General features: G+C 42.2%; 1 pseudogene; it reads right to left on the reverse strand.

Annotated features, from left to right (window-relative positions):
* Nucleotides 1-255: 255 nt before the first annotated feature.
* Nucleotides 256-25,788, reverse strand: part of LOC102833628 — a 92,542-nt pseudogene continuing 67,009 nt past the window's right edge.

A 25,788-nucleotide genomic window follows, 5' to 3' on the forward strand; every position in this document is an offset into this window, starting at 1 on the left:
GACATTGGTCTCACTTAACCAAAATAACAGTAAGATTTGCAAGATCCTTCCACATGCCCTGATTGGATCTGCACAACATCTATGCCAAGACCAGGCTGGTACCCAGGCCATCATCCACATCCTGGTTTGTCCCAGCTGAGTCTGGTCCCATATACAGATTTTCTAGTGTTTCTGTACTTCACTGACACTGTGGAGTGCCTCACCCTTGCTGGTCCCCAGTTCCCCATGACCCCACTTCCCAACACTTACCTAGAGTCAGATGTCACAGGTGCCCTGCAGAGACAGGTGACCATGAGGGGTCAGGAGGACATGGAGGCAGAGTCTGGCTGGATGGCACCCAAGGTCTTCCCAGAGTACCTGGGGCTGGGCCCAAGAGTCTATCCTGACATTGCCTTGAAGGCTCTGCTGAGCCATGGCTGTGGCTGCTGCCTGGGGAACTGCTCTCAGAGTCAAGAGAAGGGAAGGGGTTCAGCCATGGGGCCTGGGGAGTAGCACCTCTCAGCTGGTCATTCAGGTGCCAGATACCTGGCATCCCTTCTCTTGCCCTCCTGCAAGTTTCCTGGGTCTGTAGCCTCATAGGCACCCACTTTGGCTGCTCAGTCACTGAGTCTGGGTCTGAGCCCCATGTAGCCAATGGTCTGTGTGCAAGCTCCTGGAAAGGACAGGCAGGGATCCCTGAAGGGTGGCACACCCCTGGAGGGTGGGGTGGAGACTTTTGAACCCCAGGAGTTTCTTCTGGTGTCCCTGGTGCCCCCTGCACCAAGAGGGGCTGACCCCTGCTTGAGTTTGGAGGTATATCTCCAAGTGGCTGTGTCCATGGAAGCCAGGGTTCGACCACCAACTGGTGGCTAAAGGGATCAGGTTGGCCTGGTTTTGCTTCCTGTCCTGACCCAATCTCCATGGAAATCACTGACTGACCCTGGGTAGGAGAATCCCAAATGCGACCTGAGAGATGGGAGCCATGGGGGCTGACACAGAAGGCAGGCTCTGAGGTCATCAGGGGCTTCTGACACTGAACACTGTGTGTGGGTGTCAGAGGCACAGATTCTTGACATAAATTCAAAACACTAGAAGCTGACCGAGACATGTGCCCAGGGATATGTTCTCCTAGGGACAGTGCAGCTGCGCACCTTGTCTCAACCATCTGGGCAGGCTGCCTGGAGTTGGAGGCCTCAGGCAGTGGGCTGGTAATATCTCGGTGGCCAGATACTGTTTGTTTCTGGCTCATATCGAAGTTAAAAGGTGCTGCCTGATTGTTCTGAGGCCGCAGCTGTGGAGGCTTTTGAGGTGGGTTCTGGAGTGTGGGGTCAAGAGTGGCTGGGCCAGACCCAACAAAATGCTGGAGATAGGACTGAGGGTAGCTGGTCCCAGTGCCCAGATTCTGAGGAAGGGTCACCTCCATGGCTAGATGGCCTGAGCCCAGAGAAAATTGAGGCCTCAGGGTCGGTGTGGGAGTTGTTCTGGCTGGCGGGGACAAGTTCACATGGGTGCCATCATGAAAAAGTACTCCCTTCTTCCTCTGGGACTCTCCTTCCATGCTAGGTGGCAGCAGACAGCATTTCTGAGGCCCTGCAGGGTCAGAATTAGCCCCGAGAAGGTTGTATTGGTTGAGATCAGCGACCCCAAGGTGCTGGAGGGTGAAGTACAAGTCTGGCTGTTCTTCCGTGTCCTTTTCCAGCAGTGTCTCAAAGATGGCTTGGAGGGACTTGTCTTCCTTGCCCTCTCCCTCCTCCTTGTCCTCACATTTATCATCATGCCTATCCAAGGGTGAGGCTTGCGGGGCTGGAGCAATGCAGGACAAGTACATGGACTCATCTTGCTGCATCATGGCTCCGAGGAGAGATCCTGGATGCACAGGGACCTGGTCAATGGGAGGACTCTTCCTTGCCTTGGACCTCTTCTTGGGCAGGAGAGTGGTCAGGAGGCCTGGGTAGCTGCTCTCATACAGGATGGCCTCTCCTGTGGTGAACGTGAATGGCAGCTGCAGGGCCCGCTTTTGCAGGTGCTCCTCCCCCTCCGAGTTCCTGTGGTTAGAGTACCTTTGGTTACATGGCACTTCAGGGAATGATAATACGAATGAGAAAGGGGTCTCCTGGCTAGGGGACAGTAGTGACCAGTTAACTGAATAGGTGAGCAAGAGCTAGGACATCATCTGTTCTGGCTTTTTCAACAACAAAATGAAAGGAAATGAGCCCTGAAATTTAGCTAGTTTCTCTCTTGCATTTTTTGGAATACAAAATTCTTAGTTCATCTCTCTTAGATTGTGAAAGGGTCTCTGAGAAAATTGCTTATTTGTGTGATGAGTATTACAAAATTCCATGTATAAATTCCCCAAACTTCAAGTTTTCTTTGAAAAGAATAAATCATTATTCTTAATGATTTAAGATGATATATTGCTGTTGTTAAGTACCGGGGAATTGATTCAAGGTTTCCAAGGAGCGACTGATGGGTCTGAACTGCCATCCTTGTGGTTAGCTGTCCAGTGTTTATCCGACAGTGCCACACCAGGACTCCTAAGATGCAATCGTTTCACTGGAGAAAATAATGTCTTCCTGCTTTTCTACCCTCCCTCCGTTCCAATAGATTCGTGGGACACATCACGAATCAGACTGTCCTGATGGTCACGTAACATTATAGACTCAAATTTGGAACCTCGCTTTGCTGGCATGACTCCACTTGGAATCCCATATTTGGCGTAGAGTCCTATAGAGCAAAACTGATAAAAAGAATAGAATTAGCTGAGTGGAGGCTAACCTGGATGGTGTGGGCCCAGGAAACCCTCTCACTAAAGGGATATTTGAAGAAGATGGTGTCTTAATTATCTGATACCAATATAGCTATTCCAGTCTTATTTTTTTTCAGCCAATTACTTTCAGTCTACCTATGCCACTGGGACTCCTGGTGTGGTGCTGTAGGATCAGCACTGGACTTCGGACTCCAAGGTTGGCAGTTCAAACCCAGCAGCTGCTCCTTGGAAACCCTGTCCAGGGTTGCTATGAGTTGGAATCAACTTGTTGGCATTCAACAACAACCTGCATCCTTATATTTAAAATGTATCTCTTATAGATGGCTTATAATTGGGTCCTGTCCTCCCTCCCCCACTTTTGAAAATTCTTTTCAATAATTTGGTAGCATAGTGGTTACGAGTCGGGCTGCTAACCTCAAGGTCAGCAGTCAAAACTACCAGTTGCTCCACGGGTGATAGATGAGGATTTCTGCTCCCGTAAAGATTTACAGCCTTGGAAACCCTATACAGGGTCGCTATGAGTCAGAATCGAATCCACGACACACCATTACCATCTACCTTTTAATTGGTGTATCTTGTAGGCTAACATTTAATGGAGTTCTTGATATGATACTTTGCTACCTACTTTCTGTTATTCTAGCTTTTTCTTTCTATCTTCTTGCCTAATTTTTTTTAAAAGAAATCATATTTTCACTTATTTACTAGATATTTGGCAATACCTTTTGCATTATGCATTTTTTTGGTGATTTCTCTATGAATTGCACCATAGCTTAACTTTTCACTGTCTACTTAGAGTTAATGTTGTGACACTTCACATAAAATTCATGTACCTTGCAATCGTATAGACCATTAACACTTGCCCTTTATGCTAAAAGTTTCATGTATAATACATTCACGCGCTATAAATTCCATAGCACATTATAATTTTGGCATTAAGCAAAGTCACATACATTTTAAAGAAAGGTGAAATCGCATATTATCTTTCACATGAGAGGGCTTCAAAAAGCTCGTGGACAAATGAAATAAAAAGATAATGGGAATTTTTTCATGAACTTTTTGAAGCCCCTTTGCATTTATGGAGAGCATGGTGGCTTTGTAAGATAAATACTAGACTGCGAACCACAAGGTCAGCAGTTTGAGTCCACCATCCACTCTGCAAGAAAAAGATGAGACTTTCTGCTCCCAAAAAGATTTACAGCTTTGGAACCGACTGGATGGCACTTAACTACAAAAACAATTTTGTTCTTATGTCTACGTCAACCATTCTCCATTCTCTTCATTCCCCAATTTAGGAGATGAATGTTTTGTGGTCTGATTGCCTGGGATCATATAGTGTGATAACTTGTATAGCATATCGTTGGTGTTGTTGCTGTTAAGTGCCTTCGTGTTGGTTCTGACCCATAGTGATCTGTATAGGGTTTCCAAGGAGTGGCTGTTGGGTTTGAACCACTGACCTTGTAGTTCAAACTGATATTGAGTCCAGCACATTATCCTGCAGTGCCACACCAGGAATCCATGTATCATATTACAGTTCATAAATTATATTATAGATTGAAAAAAAGACACAAAAGATTAAATAATGAAAACACAGTCTTCTGGAAGTGAGTGGTAGACTTTTAGTGTTACCCACACATGTCATAGGAGTCCTGGTGTGGCGCTGTGGGTTAATGTGCCAGACTGCAAAGCCGTTTGAACTGCAAGGTCAGTGGTTCAAGCTCACCAGCTGCTCCTCGGAAACCCTATACAGGGTCGCTATGGGTCAGAACCTACTCGACAGCACTTAACAACAACAACAACATGGGTTGGAACCAACTCAATGCCACTTAACTGCACTGCAAGGTCAGTGGTTCAAGCTCACCAGCTGCTCCTCGGAAACCCTATACAGGGTCGCTATGGGTCAGAACCTACTCGACAGCACTTAACAACAACAACAACAACAACATATATGTTATATTGTTGCTGAGTACCATTGAGTCGATTCCAACTCATAGTGACCCTGTTAAGGGTTTCTGAGAAGTGACTGGTGAGTTTGCACCACTGACCTTGCAGTTCAAAGTGACCTTTCAGTCCAGCGCATTATCCTGCAGTACCACACCAGGACTCCTTATATCATAAAGGGTGGTAGCTAATTCCATCCCCCAAAAGGCCACAGGGCACAGATTCACAGCAGAGGCAGGTGAGCAAGATGTGTGGAAGGTGGAGTTTAAGGAAGCCATCTCTGAGGAGAGACACAAAGTCATATTTCTGCAGAGGGCAATGGAGGAGAGCAACTTCCTTTGAATATGATTAATAGAAGGTTCTAGATTCAGAATTTGAATTCTGTGCAAATAGTCTGGGGTTTCTCTTTAATTAGTATCCAAGGCTGTGGGTCCTGGTGTGGCACTGTAGGATAAGCACTGGACTGCTAACCAGGTGCTCCTTAGAAACCCTATACAGGGTCAACAACAACACTCAACAACAACAACAACAAGGTCACAATACCTGCAGCCATTTTGATGCAGGATAAAAAGAAAATACATTTGAGCCACCAGAAGCAGCAGAGACTGCTTTGGCAACTCCAGCTAGAGGAAAGAGAAATTCCGTGTGCACGTGCTCCAGTAACTGCATAGCAGAGAGGAGTGTGGTCTCAATAGAAAATCCAACGCTATGGGCAGGGTCTTGTGCTGGAGTTTGCTGGCCATGTCTGGAAAAGGCTGACTTAACTGGGCTGCTTCCTGTGCATGTTCATCCCTAAATGACCAATGATGCTATCCCTAGGCTACACTCTCCTTACACTGGAAGAATACTGTGTATTAAGGGGGATTAAGCCCCCTTAATCATGGGGATTAAGCCTCTTGTCTAAGGTCCAACAGCTAGTGAACAGTGACCCCAGTCTCAGAGGGTCCAAAGGGACTTCCAAGGTGGCAGGTTCATCAAGGAAGGAGGGCAGTACTTACATAGCAAGTTTTGCCCTTACTTAAGTGAGGTTGCACTCAGGCAGGGTCTCCTTACTCCATAACAATGGGGTCTTTACAACCCTCATTTACATATGTTCTTGTTGTTAAGTGCTTTTGAGTCAGTTCCAACCCATAGTGACCCTGTATAGGATTTCCAAGGAGCACTTACCTTGGGCCCTCACATAAGACAGGGTCTTCACATAAGACCTTCAGGCCATCTTTTAAGTCAGGTTTAGCACTTCCAGGGGGTTGGCCATTGCCTATGTCAGGTCTCATGACAGGGCCCTTGCTTATATAAGGCTGCACTTACGTTAGGGCACGCTGTCTGGCAATGATGCAGTCTGGTTGACCACCACGGAACACCAGGTGGGCATTGGACTGCACCCACAGCCAGCCTGCCTGCTTGGTAAGTAGCCGGAACACTGTGAGCCCGCTCTCGCCTGTTTGTATCACTGCAGAGAGAGACAGAGAGATGGACAGAGAGAGAACGAGAGAGACTGGGGTTAGTATCGAGCCTCTACCACCCACCTGCCCACCTGTGGAGGAGCCTGCTCTTCAGGAGGAGTTTGGAGGTGGGTGAGGAAACCCAGGAAGTACATGAGGATTCTTTCTGTCTCCCCTTACTGCCCTCACACACAGGGTTGGGCCCCGAGGGTGCTTCCTGAACTCACATCGCAAGTGATTCTCAGCACAGTACATCATGTCGGCAGGATGGATGAACTGGTAACCAGATCCCCTCCTGCAGAGCTCACTCTCTGTGTAGCCCAGGACCACCTTGCCTCTGTGCAGAAGAGATACTGGATAGATTTATCCCACAGTGCCCCAGTGAGGTGCCTTACGGAACAAAGAGTCACTGCCCCACCCCTTGACTTCGCAGCTCCCAGATATTGCTGAAACCAGTCTTTCAGCCCTGTGCCCACCCATGGGATCTTATCCAGGCCTCCAGTGCCAAAGGGTTATCCTGCCTGGGCTTTCTCTGGACACTACAGGCCTGGAAGGGGCACCTCTCCTACAGCAGGGCTGCAGTAAGCCTTGACAACTTCTCAAACATCTCTACCATACAAGTCATCTAAAATTCTTCCTTAAGCCTGTGTTTGGCTGTGTTGCAGAGCAGGAAACTGTACACACAATTGTGCATGTAGGCGAGCAGGTAGAGTATAAGGTGGCTTTAAAAGGTTTGTGAAAATAGTAGTAAAAGAGAATTTCATTTTTCCACAAACTTTCTGAGGCCTCCTTGTAGTTGTAAGGAAAGCATCCACAACTCTCAGCAAAGGGCTCTGTTACCTAGCACCATGTGAAGGACCAGTGCGTCAGAAGAAGAAGTAAAACTTAACGGCTACAGAATTAGTAATGTTATAATAATTAACAATTATTTGCTTTTTAACCACTGTCTTCTAGAGTATGTTTCAAAAAGCACTGGTGAGGTAGCATATTACTTGGCTGCTCCACCAAGAACTTAACATGTATGTGCATTTGCTCATCAGTATGGCTAACTAAGTTTGGGAATCATTGAGTCAAAGAATTAGATTTCTTCATGGTGAGTCTTCTTGGGGGTTCATTAATATGTTACTGAGAATCTCTCAGAAGCAGGCAAGTATTTCTAGGAATTTCTGTCTGGATTTCACACTAACTCAAGCCCCATCTCCCTGCATGGAAGGTTCAGTTCATTGTCCCTTTAAACATAGCACATTTTTGTTTATTTATTTTTTTAACCAACTCACTTCACAGAGCACATTTGGACAGAATTGACCAATAGTCCTTTTTGTAGGATTTGGGCCATAACTAGCTCAAAGCAAAACCTAGGAGTCATGATATTTGAAGAGGAATATACCTGGAATCGCAGGCTATAGGTGTAAAATCTAATTTGTGCTTTGTTTGGAAAAGAAATGTTTTCATTTGGAGCTCCAGGATGGCGAGAGGTTGGTGAGGCGTGGCAATGGCAAATAGGGTCAGCTGAGGAGATTCAAGGAAGCCATCTTCTGACCTATTGTTCTGCCCAGGGAGGAATTTAAGATGACCATGGAAATTCAATTCCTGGAAAAAGACACCAAACAAGATGAGTAAAGAAAAGAAAATGTTGAGTAGCTAAAATAGAAGACACATTTTCCTCCTACTAGAATCCAGGAAAGGAGCTCTGGTAGCGTAGTGGTTATGAGTCAGGCTGCTAACCTCAAGGTCAGCAGTTAGAAACTACCAGCTGTTCTGTGGGAGAAAGATGAGGTTTTCTGCTCCCATAAAAATTTACAGCCTTAGGAACCCTATGCAAGGTCACTGTGAGTCTGAACCGACTCCACAGCATATAACCACCACCACCAGAATCCAGGGGAATCCAGAATCCTACTAGGTTTTGAACAGGGAGGCGTCATCTCTCTCTGCAGAAATGTTCACAGGCTTGGAGCCTCCTCATCCTCACCTGCCCAGCATGCCCTGACCAATCTTTCCTGGTTCCTCATCCCTTCCTCAGAGCCCTGACCCACACAGCCCTTTAATAGACCTGCAGAGCATCGTGCTACTTGGACTGTAAGAGAACACACAATCTCAAGAATTAGTATGCACTGCTGGCTCATTTTGAGGAAGGTGAAAAAAGTGGATATTAACATTCTGAGTTCACCAGGAACCTTGACAATTAAAGGGAATTAATCTCCAAGTGTTCTTGATTGAATTGTCTCTCCAAAATATATGTTGTAAATCCTAAAGTCTATGCCTATAGTTATAGCCCTATTTGGGAATGGGTGTTTTTTGCTACCCATTAGTGTATTGTAGGGTGTATCTTGAACCAATCTCTTTTGAGACCTAAAAAGATTAAATAAGGGAGCAGAGCAGAGATGGGGAAAAGAGATACCAAGCCACATGAAACTCAAAGAGATAAGGACCTTCCTCTAGAATTAACAGAGCCGGAAAGTCTTCCTTTAGAGTCAGCATCTTGAATTCAAACTTCTAGTCTCCTAAACTGTGATAAAATAAATTTCTGTTTGTTAAAGCAACCCATTTGTGTATTTCTGTTACAGTAGCACTGGATAGCTAAGACATCAAGTCAATATATCCCAAGTCTTAACTTGAGACGTTAAAATGACAACTCAGTGGTCAAATGGTTGCTGTTGCTTGGTGTTAGTGAATTGGTACTGACCCATAGTGACCCTATGCAAAACAGAATGAAACACTGCCCCTTGCTGGGTCAGGTCAAAAGGTGGGCTCTCCGAAATTGCAGCAGATTGAGGGTCAGAGAACCCTCCTGGGTTGGCAAAGAATCCTGGCTGAATGCTTGGTCAGCGTTCTATCTGAGCAGAGCCATGTATCCCTTTAGAAAGTCCCTGAATCTGTAAGGATGGTGTTATTACCAGAAATCCAGAAGAATTGTCCAATAGGCAGCGGAATCGGCAGACAAAGCTTCTCTCCAGGTAGAAGGGGTCTTCCAGGGGCAGATGCTGATGGCTGTCAATGGGGACTCTCGTAGGTACTGCTGGGAGGAGAGAGAGACAAACGGAGGAGGCTCCACCAGAGGAATCATTGTCACAGATTTGAAATGCTATAGCTTTAGAAGCAGCTAATGGGTACAAAAAAGGTGAGTTATAAGCCCTGTGTAGCCAAGTGAGTTTTGGCCTTCATCAATAGGTGACCTTGATGGCCTTTCTTATTTATCAAATGATGCTGCCAGTATTGCCTGGTAGCCTCATGATGCCATGAGGATCAAGATCAAGACGAGATGATACACATTGATATATGCATCTGCTTATTAGCAACAGTGCTGACTCTACTGTTGAAATATATCCATGAGTCAACTATTTATTTCCACCTCTACTGTGTTATCTGGTCCCCTCATTATCATGGGCAGCATGCTGTGGTTGTTGACAGCATGGGCTATGGACTGGAGCCTCATCTGCTGTGTGACCCCAATTAAATTACTTCATCTCTCTACTGGTCTCAGTTTTCTCATCTGATTTCAAAAGGTTATGAGAACTAAATGCATTTATATAGGGACTCCTGGTGTGGTGCTGTAGGATCAGCACTGGACTGCTAACCACAAGGCTAGTAGTTCAAGCCCACCACCTGCTCCTCAGAAACCCTATCTAAGTTGGAACTGATTCCACGGCACTTAGCAACAATAACAACATATATGTAAAGAAAGTACTTGGAGTAGTGCTGGGCACATTATAATCTCTCTGTAAGTCTTGGCAGTTATCATTAGTTTGTTGTCTTGCCATGACTTTACCACAGCCTTCTAAGCCAGCTTCCACCCTTGTGCTCTATATGTATTCTTCTCAGTAGCCAGGATGACATTGTTAAAACATAAGTCAGATCACACTACTCCTTAGAATTCTCTAGCGCCTTCCTACCTCCAAGTCTTTATAAGGGTCTGTACTGCCTACTTGATCTACATGCCTCCATTCTTCTACTGATCTGTTTTATTTTCTCTGTACCCTTCTCAAGGAGCCCTGGTGGCACAATAGGTTAAGTGCTGGGCTGCTAACCCAAAGGTCGCAGTTTGAACCTACCAGCCATTCTGTGGGAGAAAGATGTTATTGCTAAGTGCCACTGAGTCAGTTCTGACCCATAGTGACCCTATATAGGGTTTCCAAGGAATGGCTGGTGAGCTTGAACCACTGACATTGAGGTTCACACCGACTTTGCAGTCCAGCACATTAATCCACAGCATTAATTCCAAAAAGATTTACAGCCTTAGAAACTGTATGGGGTCACTATGAGTCAGAATCAACTAGATGGCAGTTTTTGGGCTTTCTTTTTGGTACCTTTCCTAGTGGCCGCCTAGCTATTTCTCAACTATGCTAAGTATAATTCTGCCTCAAGATCTTTACACTTGCTTTTCCTTTCTTCTACATTGCTCTCTCCCATTTATCCAAACTGTTATAAACAATAGCATTCTCACCCCATAACTTCTTTTTCCTCCAGAAATATTGTGGGTTTTTTTTTTTTTTTTTCATTTGTTCAATTTTGCCCCCTCCGTGTTAGACATAAGGAATTAAAAGAGTCCTGGTACTTTAGACACAGAGAGGGAGAGGGGTTGTATGCTGATGACCGGTGGGGGGAGGGGGGAGCAGGCTTGTAGGGTATACTCTTTGGTTGGTTGATGATGCATGGAGGGGATGGTAACCATGGCAAGGAAACGATATATGTAAAACTAACATTCTCCCATGTAAACTATCACATAATTCCAATAAAACATTAAAAAAATAAAAAAAGAGTCCTGGTATAGCTGTGTAGGAAAAGCACAGACTGCTAACTGTAAGGTCAGCCATTCAAACTCACCCATCGCTCCTTGGAAACCCTATACTGGGTTGCTATGCGTAAGAACCCATTCAATGGCACTTAACAACAACAAGTAGAATTAAAGTATCACTAGAATAGGAATTTGGACTGTTTTACTCACTGCTTTCACACTAGTGCCAGGTATTCAGTAAATCTGCTAAATGAAGGACTGCACAAAGTGCAGTAGAAATGATTTGCACATTCTTATCTTCTATAATGGATGTCAGTTACTGCCAGTTGGGCAGGAAAAGAAAACGTAATGTCCACAGATATGACTTGATAGTTTTACCTACTAAGAAAAAGCACTTTTGTGGAGGACTCTATCACACCTTTGTGGGAGTGCTGGCTCAGCCTCCTCTCTTTCCCTCCCAGGAATTTTTGGGAAGTTCTTTCAAAAGGGGATAAGAAAACCAAACTCTTGGGATTAAAAATAAAAGTATCATCTGAGCTTCATTAGAAAGTCAAAGTTTTCCATCTTTTCTGTTGTGTAGTCTTTCTCAAACTGACAAGCTGGATTGAATTTACACTGATACTTTTCCCTGTGTTACATGGGCACTGATTTATCTAGACTTCAGTTCTGCAGAAGACTATGAGAGCAGGATGTAGTAATTTAGAAACCCTAAATGTTTTAATGGGAGTGCAGTGGCTCTGTAGGATACACTCTGGACTCCACAAGGTCAGCAGTTCAAATCTATAGCCACTCCTTGGGATAAAGATGAGGCTTTCTGCTCCTGTAAAAGATTTACAGCCTTGGAAATCCTATACAGGACCACTATGAGTTAGAACCGACGACAGTACTTAACAACAAGCATTGTAATGTGCGCAAGACTGGGAAGGCCTTAAATAGAGTGTGATTGGATTAATTTCACCACTGTTCTCTCTTAGTCTAACTTAACAAATCACACATCAACTTGAACTTGGTTTATGTGGAATTGTCTTTAGCTATTTTTCTGGCATATTTATAGCACTGTTGTTAGGATTTTATTTGTATTTTGAGGAATGTTCTAAATATGTGAGTAGACTACTTACTATATGGTTTCTGCTATATGTAAAAGGCATAAAAGGAGTCAAAACATGAAATTATATATAAAACTTGTTAAGGGCATAATTCAAACTTGCTAGTGTCTGGACATACACAAAACTCCAGCGCTCACTGTGGCATTCACAAATACATTTTGACTATGGTCCAAAATCCTGGTTTCACCTACTGGTATCTATGCTGACGAAAATGAATAATCTTGCATTTCAATATTTTTCTATTTAAAGATGGTCCCGTGAAAACATTCAGGGTTTCTAAACTATCATAGCCTGCTCTCATTTTATTCTTCTGCAGAATTTAAGTCTAGAAAAAATCAATGCCCATGTGACACAGAGTTTTCTAGATGTAAATTTTGTTTCCTAAATCTCCAAATGAAGAAAAAAAATTCATAATACTCTTCCTAATATGACCTTTTCAATTAATATTTTATTTGAGAGTTGGAAAAAAGGAATGGGAAACTCCAAGAAAGTGAAAACAAAGATTATAATGGTTCACTGTAAATTGGCCACAGGGTTTGCTACCTCATAGTATATTATTCATATCTTCTGTTGCTTCCTTAAAGAAACCAGTCATAAATAAAACCAAGGAGAGCATACTAAAAATGATTACACATGACATTATTGTGCATTTATTTGTCTAGATAGTGCTAAGAAAGAAGATATTTTGTGAATTTTTGACAATTGCCAAGAACTATTGTTGTTATTAGGTGCCATTGAGTCAGTTCTGACTCATAGAGACCCTATACACAATAGAACAAAACATTGCCTAGTCCTGTACCATCCTCACAATCATTGTTACACTTGATCCTGTGGCTGCTACCACTGTGCCAGTCCATCTAGTTGGGGGTCTTCCATTGTGGCACTGACCTTCCACTTTACCAAGCATGATGTACTTCTCTAGGAACTGGTTCTTCCTGATAACGTGTCCAAAGTAGGAGAGACTAAGTATCACCATCCTGCATTTAAGGAGCATTCTGGCTGTACTTCCAACACAGACTGTTTTGTTCTGCTTAAAAGCCCAAGGAACTTTTAATATGCTTTTCTAAAACCATAACTTAAATGGATCAATTCTTCCAGAGTATTTCTTATTCATTGTCAAACTTTCACATGTGTATGAGGCTATTGAAAATACCATGGCTTGGGCTAGGTGGACCTAACTCCTCAAACTGTTATCTTTGTTTCTTAACACTTTAAAGAGGTCTTGTGCAGCAGATTTGCCTAATGCAATACATCATTGATTTTTTTTTTTATTTTTTAAGGTTTTTATTGTGGATTGAGTGAAAGTTTACAGGGCAGATCATCGGTTTTACATTCAACAAATCGTACACCTCGTTTCATTACAATGATTATAATCCCCTCTATATACCATCAGTTAACAGTATTTCTCTCTATTCACTTTTGCTTTAAAAAAACAACAGCCAAGTCCTCCCCATCCAAAAAAAAAAAAAAAAAAAAAGCTAAAGAGGATAGAGAGAAACACTGTAAACTGATGATATATGGTGGGGATAATAATCAATGTAACGAAACAAGCTATATGAATGGTTGAATGTGAAGCTGATGATGTGCCCTGTAAACTTTCACTCAATGCAAAATAAAAACATTTAATTAAAAAAAAAAAATGAAGGCGCAATTAAAACACTCTGCAAATTGAAAAAAAAAAAAAAGGTTAACACTTCAAGTTTATTGCTAGTCAGCCAGAGATCCTGAACTTGCTGGTAAACCTTTGGAAACCCTATACCAGGGGCTTTATGAGCCGGAACTGACTATGGCAATTAACAACAGGATATGTGGTCTCCCCCACCTCTCCCCTGTCTTGTTCTAAATGGTGAGGTGTATCTATTGCAAGTTTATTATTATATGTAATAAAATCCTGTTGAATGAAAAAAACAAAACAACAACAACAACAACAAAAAAACCCAAAAAAACCCCACTCAGGCATATATAATAATTTACACCTCTACAGAGCACATTCTGCAAGTCTGCCTTATAGCCACCAGCTCTTAGTCCCTCTCTTCCCATGAATCTAGAGTCTTCAGCAGCTCCCTCTCTCCATGACACCATTTCTGCCTCCGTCTCTGGTGTCACTGCTTCTCTGGATAAGGTCCCGAATTCTGCTTGTGCTCTTCTCCCTTAATGGTCCTAGGGTCCTCTGTTTCTGGGTTGTTTTTTTGTTACAAAACTTCTACCTTCACAATTGTGACAGTTGCAAGTAGTCATTATAACAATCATTCACTATTGAATCATATGAATCTTAGCCCCATCTCTTTTCACCAGACCCATCTAGACAAGATGAAATTATTCTGTGGGGACTCTTTCTCCGCCCGCCCTCCTCGCCCCCCAAACACAAAATCTTAAACTAAACTCCCTCTTGAAACCTTGTAAGCCAGTCACTTCGTGCCTTTATTGCCCCTCATTTTAGGTAGCTAATGTCAATGTCTAAGTTGCCCATCTCTATCTATCCTGTGTACAGATGGGATAGCGTTGATACTGGATGTGAAGACTCCTTCCCTCTCTGTTGGTATTTAGAGTTACTATCTCCATGAGTATAGGTCAGGGTCATCAAATTGTAGCAATTTACCTTCATTTTCTTTATCAAAACTTGCTTTGTTCTTCTTCTTTTTTAATCTTCCTCTAGTCAAGTTTTGATTATCAAGCCATCAAGGCTAGGTCAGATGGGTACTGTTTGCAAGTTTGGGGAGAAGCATGCATCTCCCCTCCCTTCATATCAGCTGCATGCTTCACTCTCAGCTCTAGCCCTCTGTGGCTATGTCCTTGTTCATGGTCTCAAGTGTCCCAGGTCTCACCACACTTTGGACTAACCAGCCCTTCCTCTTCTCTCTCTCATCTCCAGGTCAATGGGAGTCAATGGACTGTGGTTGAATTCAACCCATTTCTTCATTGCTGCCTTTTCCCCTCTTTCACTCACCTGTAGACCAATGTGTTCACCAGCAAGCTTACATGCCTGTTCATGTGTTCCTTTTGAGTTTCAGTCTTACAGGGGAGTTTGTCCTGAAGGAACTTGATTGCTTGCCTTGATGGCTTCCTGGAGAACAGCTTGCTTATTCTTGTAGTAGCCAGTCATACTGATTTTGTTTTGGTTTTTTCCTGACGATCTTTCTTTGAAGATGTATCTTCTGTTGCTCTAGCTGTTCCAGGCTGGTCTGCTTGTCCTTGCTAGTGGGAATGTCCCACCTCATAAGGTTTTGGTTGGGATTCAGCATCCCACCTAAGGTCCTATACTCTGTAAAGGCTTTGCAAGAGGCCTGTTTCACTGGGCAAATTGTAGAATCCCTTTTAGGTATTCTAATCAGTTATAGGCTGAAGATGGGCTTGCAAGTTTTCTGTAATCATGTTTCCCAATATTCCTTTCTATCCTACTCAAGTGTCTATTTTATAACAGTAGGCAAGGGAAACCAATATTCATAAGACAATCAAGCATTTTAGTATATTATTTCCCCTCTTCAAACTATGCCTAGCTCCCTGTATCACAGAGCCCTGTATTTCCAAGGTTGAATATGTATCACTATTTACCTCTGTCCCACTTAGGGAATGAAAACGTGTTTCAGTGATCCCCTATCTATCTTGTTCTTCTTCCTCCTTCCCCTTCTTGTACTGCCCTCCCCAACACCCGAACTAAACCTCTCACCCTAATCCCACTGTTGCGGCTACCTTATATTCCATTAACTCTTCCCTCCATTCTGTACAATCTATTTTATTCTATAATCTACCTGACCTTCTTACCACCTGGATCTCTGTTCCTATGTGTTTACCTTCTTTCACATTGTAATTGTTTTGATTCTAAACTAACCTCCCAGATCCTCCATTCTTATAATTTTATTCTGTTCTTAACTCTTCCATTTGTCAATTGAGTTCAGGGTGATGTTGCCATATACGTGATTCTCTGGTTGTTGTCTGTTCTTGCTGGTTCTCAGTCCACAGAACTCCCTTTAGGATGTTTTTCATTGCAGGGTTGACTTTAGCAAAATCCCTTAGCTTCTGTTTATCCTGGAATGTTTTGATTACACCTTCATATTTGACTGACAGCTTTGCTGTGTAGAGGATTCTTGGGTGGCATTTTTTTCTTTCAGGGTTTTATATATGTCTCCCCATTGCTTTCTTGCCTGCATGTTTTCTGTTGAGAAATCCATGCTTAATCTGATTTGCTTTCCTTTGTATGTAAGACTTCTCTTTTCCTTAGCTGCTTTCAGGATTCTGTCCTTATCTTTGATTTTGGAGAACTTGATTATTATATGTCTTAGTGATTTTCTTTTGGGGGTCTATCCTTCCTGGTTGAGCTTCTTGAATGCTTATCTTTTCAATTTTCAGGATGTTAGGGAAGTTTTCTTCCAGCAGCTCTTCAACTATCTCCTCTGTGGACTTGTGTGATTGTTCCTGTTCCAGAATGCCAGTAATTCTTAAGTTATTTCTCTTCATGTTGTCCAACATGAATGTTAGGCCTTCTTCATATTTTTAAATTATTTTTCTACTTGCTCTTCTATCTTAGTAGTGTTGAGAGATTTATCTTGTAGCTCACTAGTTCTGGCTTCTATCTCTTCAGTTCTATTCCTTTGCCCCTTCAATGTATCGTCCATTTCTAATATTCTATTACTAATCGTTTGGACTTCTTTCTGTAGGTTTTTAATTGTTTACAATGCTATTCTCTATCATTTGATTGTTCCTGTAGCGCTTTCCTGACTTTTTCCTTATTTTTCTCAACTCCATTGTAAAGTGTTTTGATATATCTTATAATCATTTTTCTGAATTCCTTCTAAGGTATTTTCAAATATGGAGTGTAGGTCTACTTCCAGCTCATTTGCCTCAGTCACTTTATCTCGTTTCTGGACACGTGCTGCTATGGTCATCTCTTTCTGTTTTTTTTGGGGGGGTGGGGCATATTTAAGAGTTATCTGTGGCCTTAATACTTAGATGGGTGCATATCTTGGTATTTTTTATACTTCCTGATTGCCTCAAGGTAGATGTGATCAGGAACTAAGCTTCCCTTTTCACTCTTCTTCCTGAGAAATTTCAAGATACTACGGTTGATCATTGTGATGTAACTCAGAATTTAATTTTTGGCCCATTTCCTTTTTAATTTGCCTGTCCCACTCCACAATCCCCATTCTGGCCTTTTTCCTTGTGACAAACAGTTCAGGGCCGGCTGTGGCCGTTTTGCACTGCCGTTTGGCTTTAAGTGGAATCTGTCCCTTTAAATTTCTAGGAGATCTGTGCACATGCGTAGTAGAACTCTCCGGGGGTGGGGGTGGGGTGTCCACTTGCTCAGGTACCCCCTCTAGTCACCAGAAGGAGGTACACAGACAGTGAGACACCAATGAACAGATTAAAAAAAAAAACAACAACCAACATCCACACCTTTATGTCTGTGGTTATGTTGTCAGGTGTCCGTGGCTGCTCTGATCCTTCCCCCACTTGGTCTTGCCCAAGATGGTGGCTCTAGGAGCAGCTGAGCATCTTGAATTAGAAAGCAATGGATATCTTGCTTCTGCTACAAATTCCCCTAGCTGTAAGCTTTCCAACTTTCTAAATATTCCTTTACATGTGGTTCAGAGTTCTGGCACCATCCTCTTAGCCTGCTTGGTCCAGTATTCTGTATTGTTGCTGACAGAGCTCCTCACTGCACTTCTACCGTCTCTGCCATCTTGTTTGTTCTCCATCATTTGATTTCTTGGCTGATGTTTCCATGAATGTTGATTGTGGATCCAAACAAAATGAAGTCTTTGACAACTTCAATCTTTTCTCCATTTATCATGATGCTATTTATTGGTCTAGTGGTGAGGATTTTTGTTTTCTTTACAATGAGCTGCAATCTATATAAAAGGCTGTGGTCTTGGTTCTTTATCAGTAAGCCTTTTAAATCCTCTTCACCTTCAGCAAACAAGGTTGTTTCATCTGTGTATCACAGGTTGTTAATGAGTCTTCCTCCAGTCCTGATGCCATATAACCCAATTTCTTGGATTATTTGCTTAGCATACAGATTGAATAAGTATGGTGAAAGAAGACAACCATGACACACACCTTTTCTGATTTTAAACCATTCAGTGGATTCTTGTTCTGTATGAATGAATGACTGCCTCTTGGTCTATGTACAGGTTCCTCATGAGCACAATTAAGTGTTCAGGAATACCCATGCTTTACAATGTTATCCACAGCTTGTCATGATCCACAGTTGGAAGCCTTTGCATAATCAATAAAGCACAAGTTAACATCTTTCTGTTATTCTCTGCTTTCAGCGAAGATCCATTTGACGTCAGCAAATATATCTCTCATTCCACATCTTCGTCTGAATCCAGCTTGAACCTCTAGCAGTTTCCTGTCAATGTACTGTTGTAGCCATTTAAAAATTATATTTAGCAAAATTTTGTTTGAATGTGATATAAATGATATTGTACTATGATCTCCACATTCTGTTGGGGCAATTCTCTTTGGAATGGGCACAAATATGGCTTTCTTTCAATCAATTGGCCAGGTAGCTGTCTTCCAAATTTCTTGGCATAGATGTGTGAATGCCTTCAGTGCTGCATCAGTTTGTTGAAAGATTTTAATTTATATTTCATTAATTTCTGGAGCCTTGTTCTTGGCCAATGCCTTCAGGGCCACATCTTGAGATGGTTAAACATTGATCATTTCTTTTTGGTACAGTTACTCTCTGTATTCTTTTCATCTTCTTTTGATGCTTTCTACATCATTCCATAGTTTTTGCCCATAGAATCCTTCAACATTTCAAGTCTAGGCTCAAATTTTTTCATCAATTCTTTCATCTTGAGAAATGCTGAGCATGTTCTTCTCTTTTGGTTTTCTAACTCCAAGTCTTTGCACATTTCATTATAGTAGTTGACTGTGTCTTCTGGGGTTGCCCTTTGAAATATTCTCTTCAGCTCTTTTAACTCCTCATTTCATTAATTTGTTCTGGAGGGTAAGTTTCAGAGTCTCTTCTGACATCCATTTTGGTATCTTCTTTCTTTCTTGGCTTCTTCATGATCTTTTGCTTTCTTCCTGTATCATGTTCTTGATGTCATACCACAACTCTTCTGGTTTTTGATCTGTAGTGTCTATTGCATCAAATGTGATTTTGAGAGCATCTCTAAATTCAGGTGGGATATGTTCTAGTATTATTTTAGCTCTCATGGACTTGTTTTAATTTTCTTAAGCTTCAGCCTGAACTTGCATATGAGCAATTGATGGTCTGTTCCACAGTCTGACCCTGGCATTGTTTTGATGGATGATATTGAGTTTCCCCACTATCTCTTATACAGAAGTAGTCAATTTGGTTTCTGTGTATTCCATCTGGTTAAGCTCATGTTTATGGTTATCTTTTATTGTTTAAAAAAATGTATTTTCAATGAAGAAGTCATTGGTTTTGCAAAATTCTATCATGCAATCTTCAGCATCATTTCTAGCACCAAGACCAAATTTTCCAAATGCTGGTCCTTCTTTGTTTCCAACCTTTGAAGTCAAATCATCAGTAATTATCAGTACATCTTGATTGCATGTTTGATCAATTTCAGACTGAAGAAGTCGGTAGAATTCTTCAATTTCATCATCACTGGCTTTAGTGGTTGGTGCATAAATTTGAATAATAGTGGTATTGACTGTTCTTCATTGTAAGAGTATGGATAGCCTATCACAGACAACATTGTACTTCAAGATAGATATTGAAATGTTCTTTCTGACAATGAATGTGATACCATTCTTTTCAATTTGTCATTCATTGCATAGTAAACCGTAGGATTGTCTGATTCGAAACAGCCAGTATCAGTCTACTTCCATTCACTAATGCCTACTACCATAATTTCATTTCTGACAGATTCTAATTTTCCTAGATTCATACTTTGTAATTCCATGTTCTTATTATTGATTGATGTTTATAGCTGTTTCTCCTCATTTTGAGCTGTGCCCTGCTAGCCAATGAAGGTCCTGAAAACTTTATTCCATTCATGTCATCACAGTCAACTAACTCTATTTTGAGGAAGCACCTCTTCCCCAGTCTTATTTTAAGTGCCTTCCAACCTGGAGGATTCACCCTAGTGCTATTTATAGTGTTTCAATATTCAATATTATGGTGCTATCTGACAGTGTCCCACTGCTATTCATAAGGTTTTCAGTGACTAAACATTCAGAAGCAGTCTGCCTCTCCTTTTTCCTAGTCAGTGCTAGTCTGGAAGCTCAGATGAAACCTGTCCATCATGGGTATACCCTGTTGGTATTTAAATACTGGTGGCATAGCTATCAGCATCACAGAAACATGCAAGCCACCAAAGCACAACAAACTGACAGACATGTGGAGGAAGAACTACTAGTATATAGCTATTCAATTTGTTAAATATAAACTCTATTGGATTGACACTGACATCATTCTCAAAATATTGTCAGATATTTAAGACTTATGAATGAAAATATAGTTGGGATAAGAAATTATTAGTTTCTTTGGGGAAGAAGTGAAATAAGTACAAGAAGCTACTACATCAGAGGTAGCAGCAATGCAGGACCTAGTAAGAGTTGAGGGAGTTGGATTATTGGTTGTTGTCCTTAAAATACTTTGGTGGCTTTAGAAAGGACTCCTACCTACTCTGGACTTCTTGTGTGACACTGTTGGATCAGGACTAGACTGCAAACCACAAAGTTGGCTATTCAAACCCACCAGCTGCGCCTCAGAAACTGACTCAATGGCATTTAACAACAACAACCTACCCACTCTGAGGCATTGTTCCCAGAATTTAGAAACAGAGCGATTAGAATAAATACTCATTATACTCCCCATTGCCAAGGTTGAAATTTAGACTATCCATTCCCTTTCCCTGGTCTCTAGTCAGTTTGCATGGAAATGGGTTGGGCACAGAAAGAGTCCCCACACAGAGGCTTAAATCTCAATGCAAAGGACAGGGTTCTTCTGTCTTCAAGGAGCTGACACTCTGATGGGGAAAAACAGTGAAACAGACAAAAGATAACTTTCATGAAAAGTAAATTTACTCAGCTGGCATTATGACTGGCCCAGACAGGATCTTGTTTGGGATGTTTGGGGTGAAGTAGGATTTGGGGAGACAGAATGACATGGTCACAGCAGCTAAAGTTACCCAGATTTAAAGGTTGTGTCTCACAAAGGTATATCATCATAGTCTACTGTCAGACTTACAGGTTTATTTTTGTTTAATATGTTAGGTTCCCAACCACAAAAATGGTATCAGTATTAGTATGAAAACATTGACATATGATTTAATTTTTTTAGGTCAAATTTCCATTTTGTGAGTATTTCATTGTTCTCTGACCACCCTTCATGTAAAAATGGAGAAAAACCTTTTCCTGACTTCTGTGTGGATGCATTAAGTGCGCTCTGTGCATTAAGTGCACTCTGGAATCCTTGGAGAGGGAACCTGTATCTGAACTTAGAAAATGACATTTACTCATAAACAACAACATTGCCTTTTGCCTATGGTTTCCTACCAGCCAACCAGCAGAATAAACACAGGTAAGCACACAACTAGGCACAGGTCTTGTGTAGCCAGCAAATGCACAGATGTGAGTCCTCTGTCTGAACAATGTTCAGGCGATGTGCCTGACCTCTGCAGGCAGAATTTTCTCTCCAGCATGAATCTTGCTACTCACAAGTTGGATCAAATTGGACAAGCCTCAGTTTCCTCAATTGTTAATTCACTCATTTAAGCAATGAATATTTATTGAGTGCTCATTTTGTATCAAGCACTGTTCTAGACACTGAGGGTCCATCAGTGAACAAAACAGTAAAAAAATCTATACCTGGGTGATGTTGTCTGACATGGCAGAGGTGGAACAAACCCTGATTTCAGAGCTAGAAGGATGTGCAGGGAATCATCATAGTGAACACAGAAGGCATTCCCAACAAGAGCACCATGGACAATTCCACTACCACACAGTACACCAACCCTACATACTTACAACTTCATCTTGAAGGTACAACATTAAATTGAACCCCAGAAATGACCTCACCTTCCTCCTAAGTTGCCCCAAGAAAAATGCAATTATGATTGTACTAGATAAAGAGTATTTCCTCATTGTGATTCAGAATCCAACTGAATAAGCCACTCTCTTATTGGCTCCCCATGTTATTCCTTAATTTAATGCCTCCCAATAAGGATAGTGTTAATGATGCTAATCCACCACAAGTGGAAATCATCTAAGAGCCCACTTGCACAAACCAAGTGACCATCCACCCCACAAAAAGAATCCCTCTGTTGCACCAACCACTCCTAAGTCCTGGCCTGAGGGTCTTCTCTCTCTAGGAGGCCCTGGGCACTTATGGGATTTGGAGCAAGAAGTCCATACCCGGCTTCCTTCTGACCTTCATTCACTGGTCACTCTTATAAAAGGCTGTTTTCTTTAACTAAAAATAACCAAAATGCTTACTTAAAAAGAAAAAAAAAATCCATCCTGCACTCTACTGGCAGTAAAGATAACAGAAATTCATTCCCTATGTTTTCTTTTCTTTTATTAGGTGATCAAATGAGGTCACAGACATGAGCGGTATGTAAGATACAGGATCCTGTACCACCAACTCTACCTGATTCCTCAAGTTCATAGGTGTGTCCTGTCCTCCTTTCTTCCCTTCAAGTACCTGGAACACAGTGAGTGTACCATAAGTGCTCACTTAAAGAAGTATGCATTCAGGCTGAGAAACAAAGTCCAACTCTTTAGTCTAATTTCTTCCTCTTGGCCTGTAAAGTTCAGACACTGGGTCAAAACACACAAACAGGGTTGATTTAACATCATAGCTCTTTTCCCTCCTAGCCTTAGTGACTTACATCTGGTGTCCAGCTTGACCTCTCTGCTGCTGGGTTCTGGGTGTGGTGACCAGCGTAACTGGTTCTGGAACATAGGTCTATCCTCCTTGTGGATCATCTCAAACACACTCTGATAGATGACATCTGACTGCAAAGACAAAGGGGCAGAATCACACTCCTGGGACTGCTTCCTGCCTTACAAGGCCAGAGTAAGGCCCGCTCACCCCAAATGTCCTTGAGCCAGCCAGCCCACATGGTGTCCTTCTGGGGTGACCAGGCTTCCTGGCATTATGTGTCTTTGTTCTTCCTGGGATTTGGTGTGTGCAGTCTGCCCCTGGTCCTTATGGTCTTGCACATCCAATCTACTCATGCTGCTGCTGTCTTCAAACCTAGGAAACATCTCACATGACAAGCATAACATGGAGGGACTGCCCAGGTGATGGTCACAGGTAAGTAACAGGAAGTTGCTTGAGATGGAGACACCTGTAGTTAGTTACTGAAATAGCCCTGAGAGTTGGTTTGAAACTCAATGGCAGAAGAAGTTGAGCTTCCCTGGAAATCTATCATCAACTTTTGGATAACATAGTTAAATGGATTTAGGGGGGGAAATCTAATTTTCACGGAGATCAAAATTTGTTCTATTATTTGTTGAAGACCCCTTCCTGTACCTTTCTGTCTTTCCAATATACATTATTATTTTTAGGAGCCTGTTGTATGTAACTATTTTCTTCCACTGCACTCAGAAACAATGAACTTCAGGAACATCTCCACTCCACTATGAAAAGACAAAGATGTTGCAGGGCCTGGAAAAGGGCTCTCCAGACTGAAAGCAAACAAATGGAGGTGAAGGAAAGGTGGGTGAAGACACTCACATCACGAGGGAATAGTGCACCAGGGCTGAGATTAAGGGAAGCGACTACAGATGGATCATCAAGGAAACACAGAAAAGACAAAGTGAAGAACAGGCTTTCATTTTCCCTGCCAGGTATTATTCAAGCTAGTAGTCTGGAAGAGCTATGGACTGAGACTGGGCTGAAAGCGGCTTTCTTCCTGACAAAATCAGCTCCTCCGTCTCCCTTTCCACTTTCTCCTCTCCCCTGTTTCCCTGATTTCTCTCTCATTTGTCTTTATTCCTGTTCATCCTTCCAGAACTCTGCCCATTATTTCCAGAAATTGTGCAGTAGGAGGACTGCTTATGAGGGGAGCACTTATGCTCCTAATACCACCCTTCTAGCTGCTTCCCTGAGTTTTTTCTCTGAGTTGAAGGGTTTTAAATAAGTTTATCTATTTTCTTTTGGAAACTATTTTCTATAGAGACCTGTGTCGCCTGCAAAGCCTATCTCCTACCAACTTCTTCCTCTGCTCCCTTGAAAGGATGGCAACTTTGCAAAGACAAGTGCCATCAAAAAACTAGACAATGCATGCAAAGGCTCTGGTGAATCTTCGGCTTCAGGTCTATTTTGACAAATAAAACCTCTTCTTACAGTCTAGTCAAAAATTAAATACAGCAGGAAAGTACTAATCCATCTATTTTCTAAAGCAAGGGTGAAAAGACTCAAAATTCTCAACTGATGTCTTTTCCTTACAAGTTAGAGGAAGAAGTACCAGTGTTGGGCAGGTCCCTCATTGAGTGGGGGTGGGGGGAAGGTGTGGCCATGGGGGAGATAGACATGGAGGGATGCTGTCTTTTTGTCACTTTGATTTCAGGAAGTCCTCTGTTGTCACATTTTATAAATCCTTTCCTCCGATATTCAGTGGTTAAGTACTTCTCTTCTCACCCAAAGGTGGGTAGTTAGAACCCACCAGCTGCTCCACAGGGACAGCCTGCTTCTGTAGAGATTACAGCTTTGGAAAACCTATGGGGAAGTTCTTCTCTGTTCCATAGGATCGCCATGAGTGAGAATCAACTGTCACAATGGGCTTGTTTTTGTCTTTTATTTTTCTTCTTATTGGTGTGTAATAAACTTGCACATGTATACCCAATCCACACAATAGTGCTGTGAAGCACAGGATATCTTTTCTCAGTAGCAGTCGTGAAAGTACATCCCTTGGTCATTTCACTGTAGAGAATGTAATGGTGCCACTCCCAGCTTGTACACTCAGACACTATTACGGCAGCAAGAAGACAGACCTGTTCCTAGGAGAGACAGGGCTTCTCTGATAGGCAATTCTGGCCTTATCAATTTTCCATAGAGATGTTCTGTAACCAAATATTTTGCCACTTAACCTTCCTTCAATATCTCTCTCCTTCATAAAGGGCAGATCTGAGCTTCTCAGGACATGGATTTTACAGTCTGGCAAGGACACCAGGCTATGGGGGGAAAAGTCATTGCAGGAGTGGCTATAAGGAGTCTGGAAAAAGTCAATGCTCAGTGAGGTGGAAATACCTGAGTTGTCCTGGTGGGTGGCAGAGAGAAGATAAAGAGCCTGAGGAAAGAGGACATGCTGGAATTCTTGAAGCCAAAAGACCCACCAGAGATTATGTTCCAAGGGAGGACCCAGAGGGCACACCACTCACCAGGGACATCAGGAATACGCTGGTGAAGGGGTGGGTGCCAGCATCCCAGAAGTTTGGTGGTGGGTGGCTGACAATAGGAGAAGATGTTACAGAGCTGAGATAAATGATATCCATGGGGATGGTGGTCCTGTTGTGTGTCCATTGAATTTATCAGTCTGGCCCCTATAGAAACTCTAGACAGCTCACACTTGACTAAGTTGTGGGCTTGACTGAGGACATAGTATCAATACTAGAATAGATTAATTAATAAGGCCTTAGGTATATGATATGTGATCAGTGACTTCACATATATTTTCCCCCCCACTACAATTAGAAAAGAGAATCAGACACACTTTGCATTCATGTGAAAGGGATATTTACAGCTTAGCCTCCAGCCCATAATTTCTCTCTTCATAATATGATCTGAAGACACCATGGTTAACTGGCATAACATAGCCCAGACAGGCAATATTCTACATCATACTCTGGTGAATAGTGACTGGAGTCTTAAAAATTTGAGAGGTGTAACTATTGGTC

This window comes from Chrysochloris asiatica, unplaced genomic scaffold (assembly GCF_000296735.1).
Source record: "Chrysochloris asiatica unplaced genomic scaffold, ChrAsi1.0 scaffold00354, whole genome shotgun sequence".
Lineage (NCBI taxonomy): Eukaryota > Metazoa > Chordata > Mammalia > Afrosoricida > Chrysochloridae > Chrysochloris > Chrysochloris asiatica.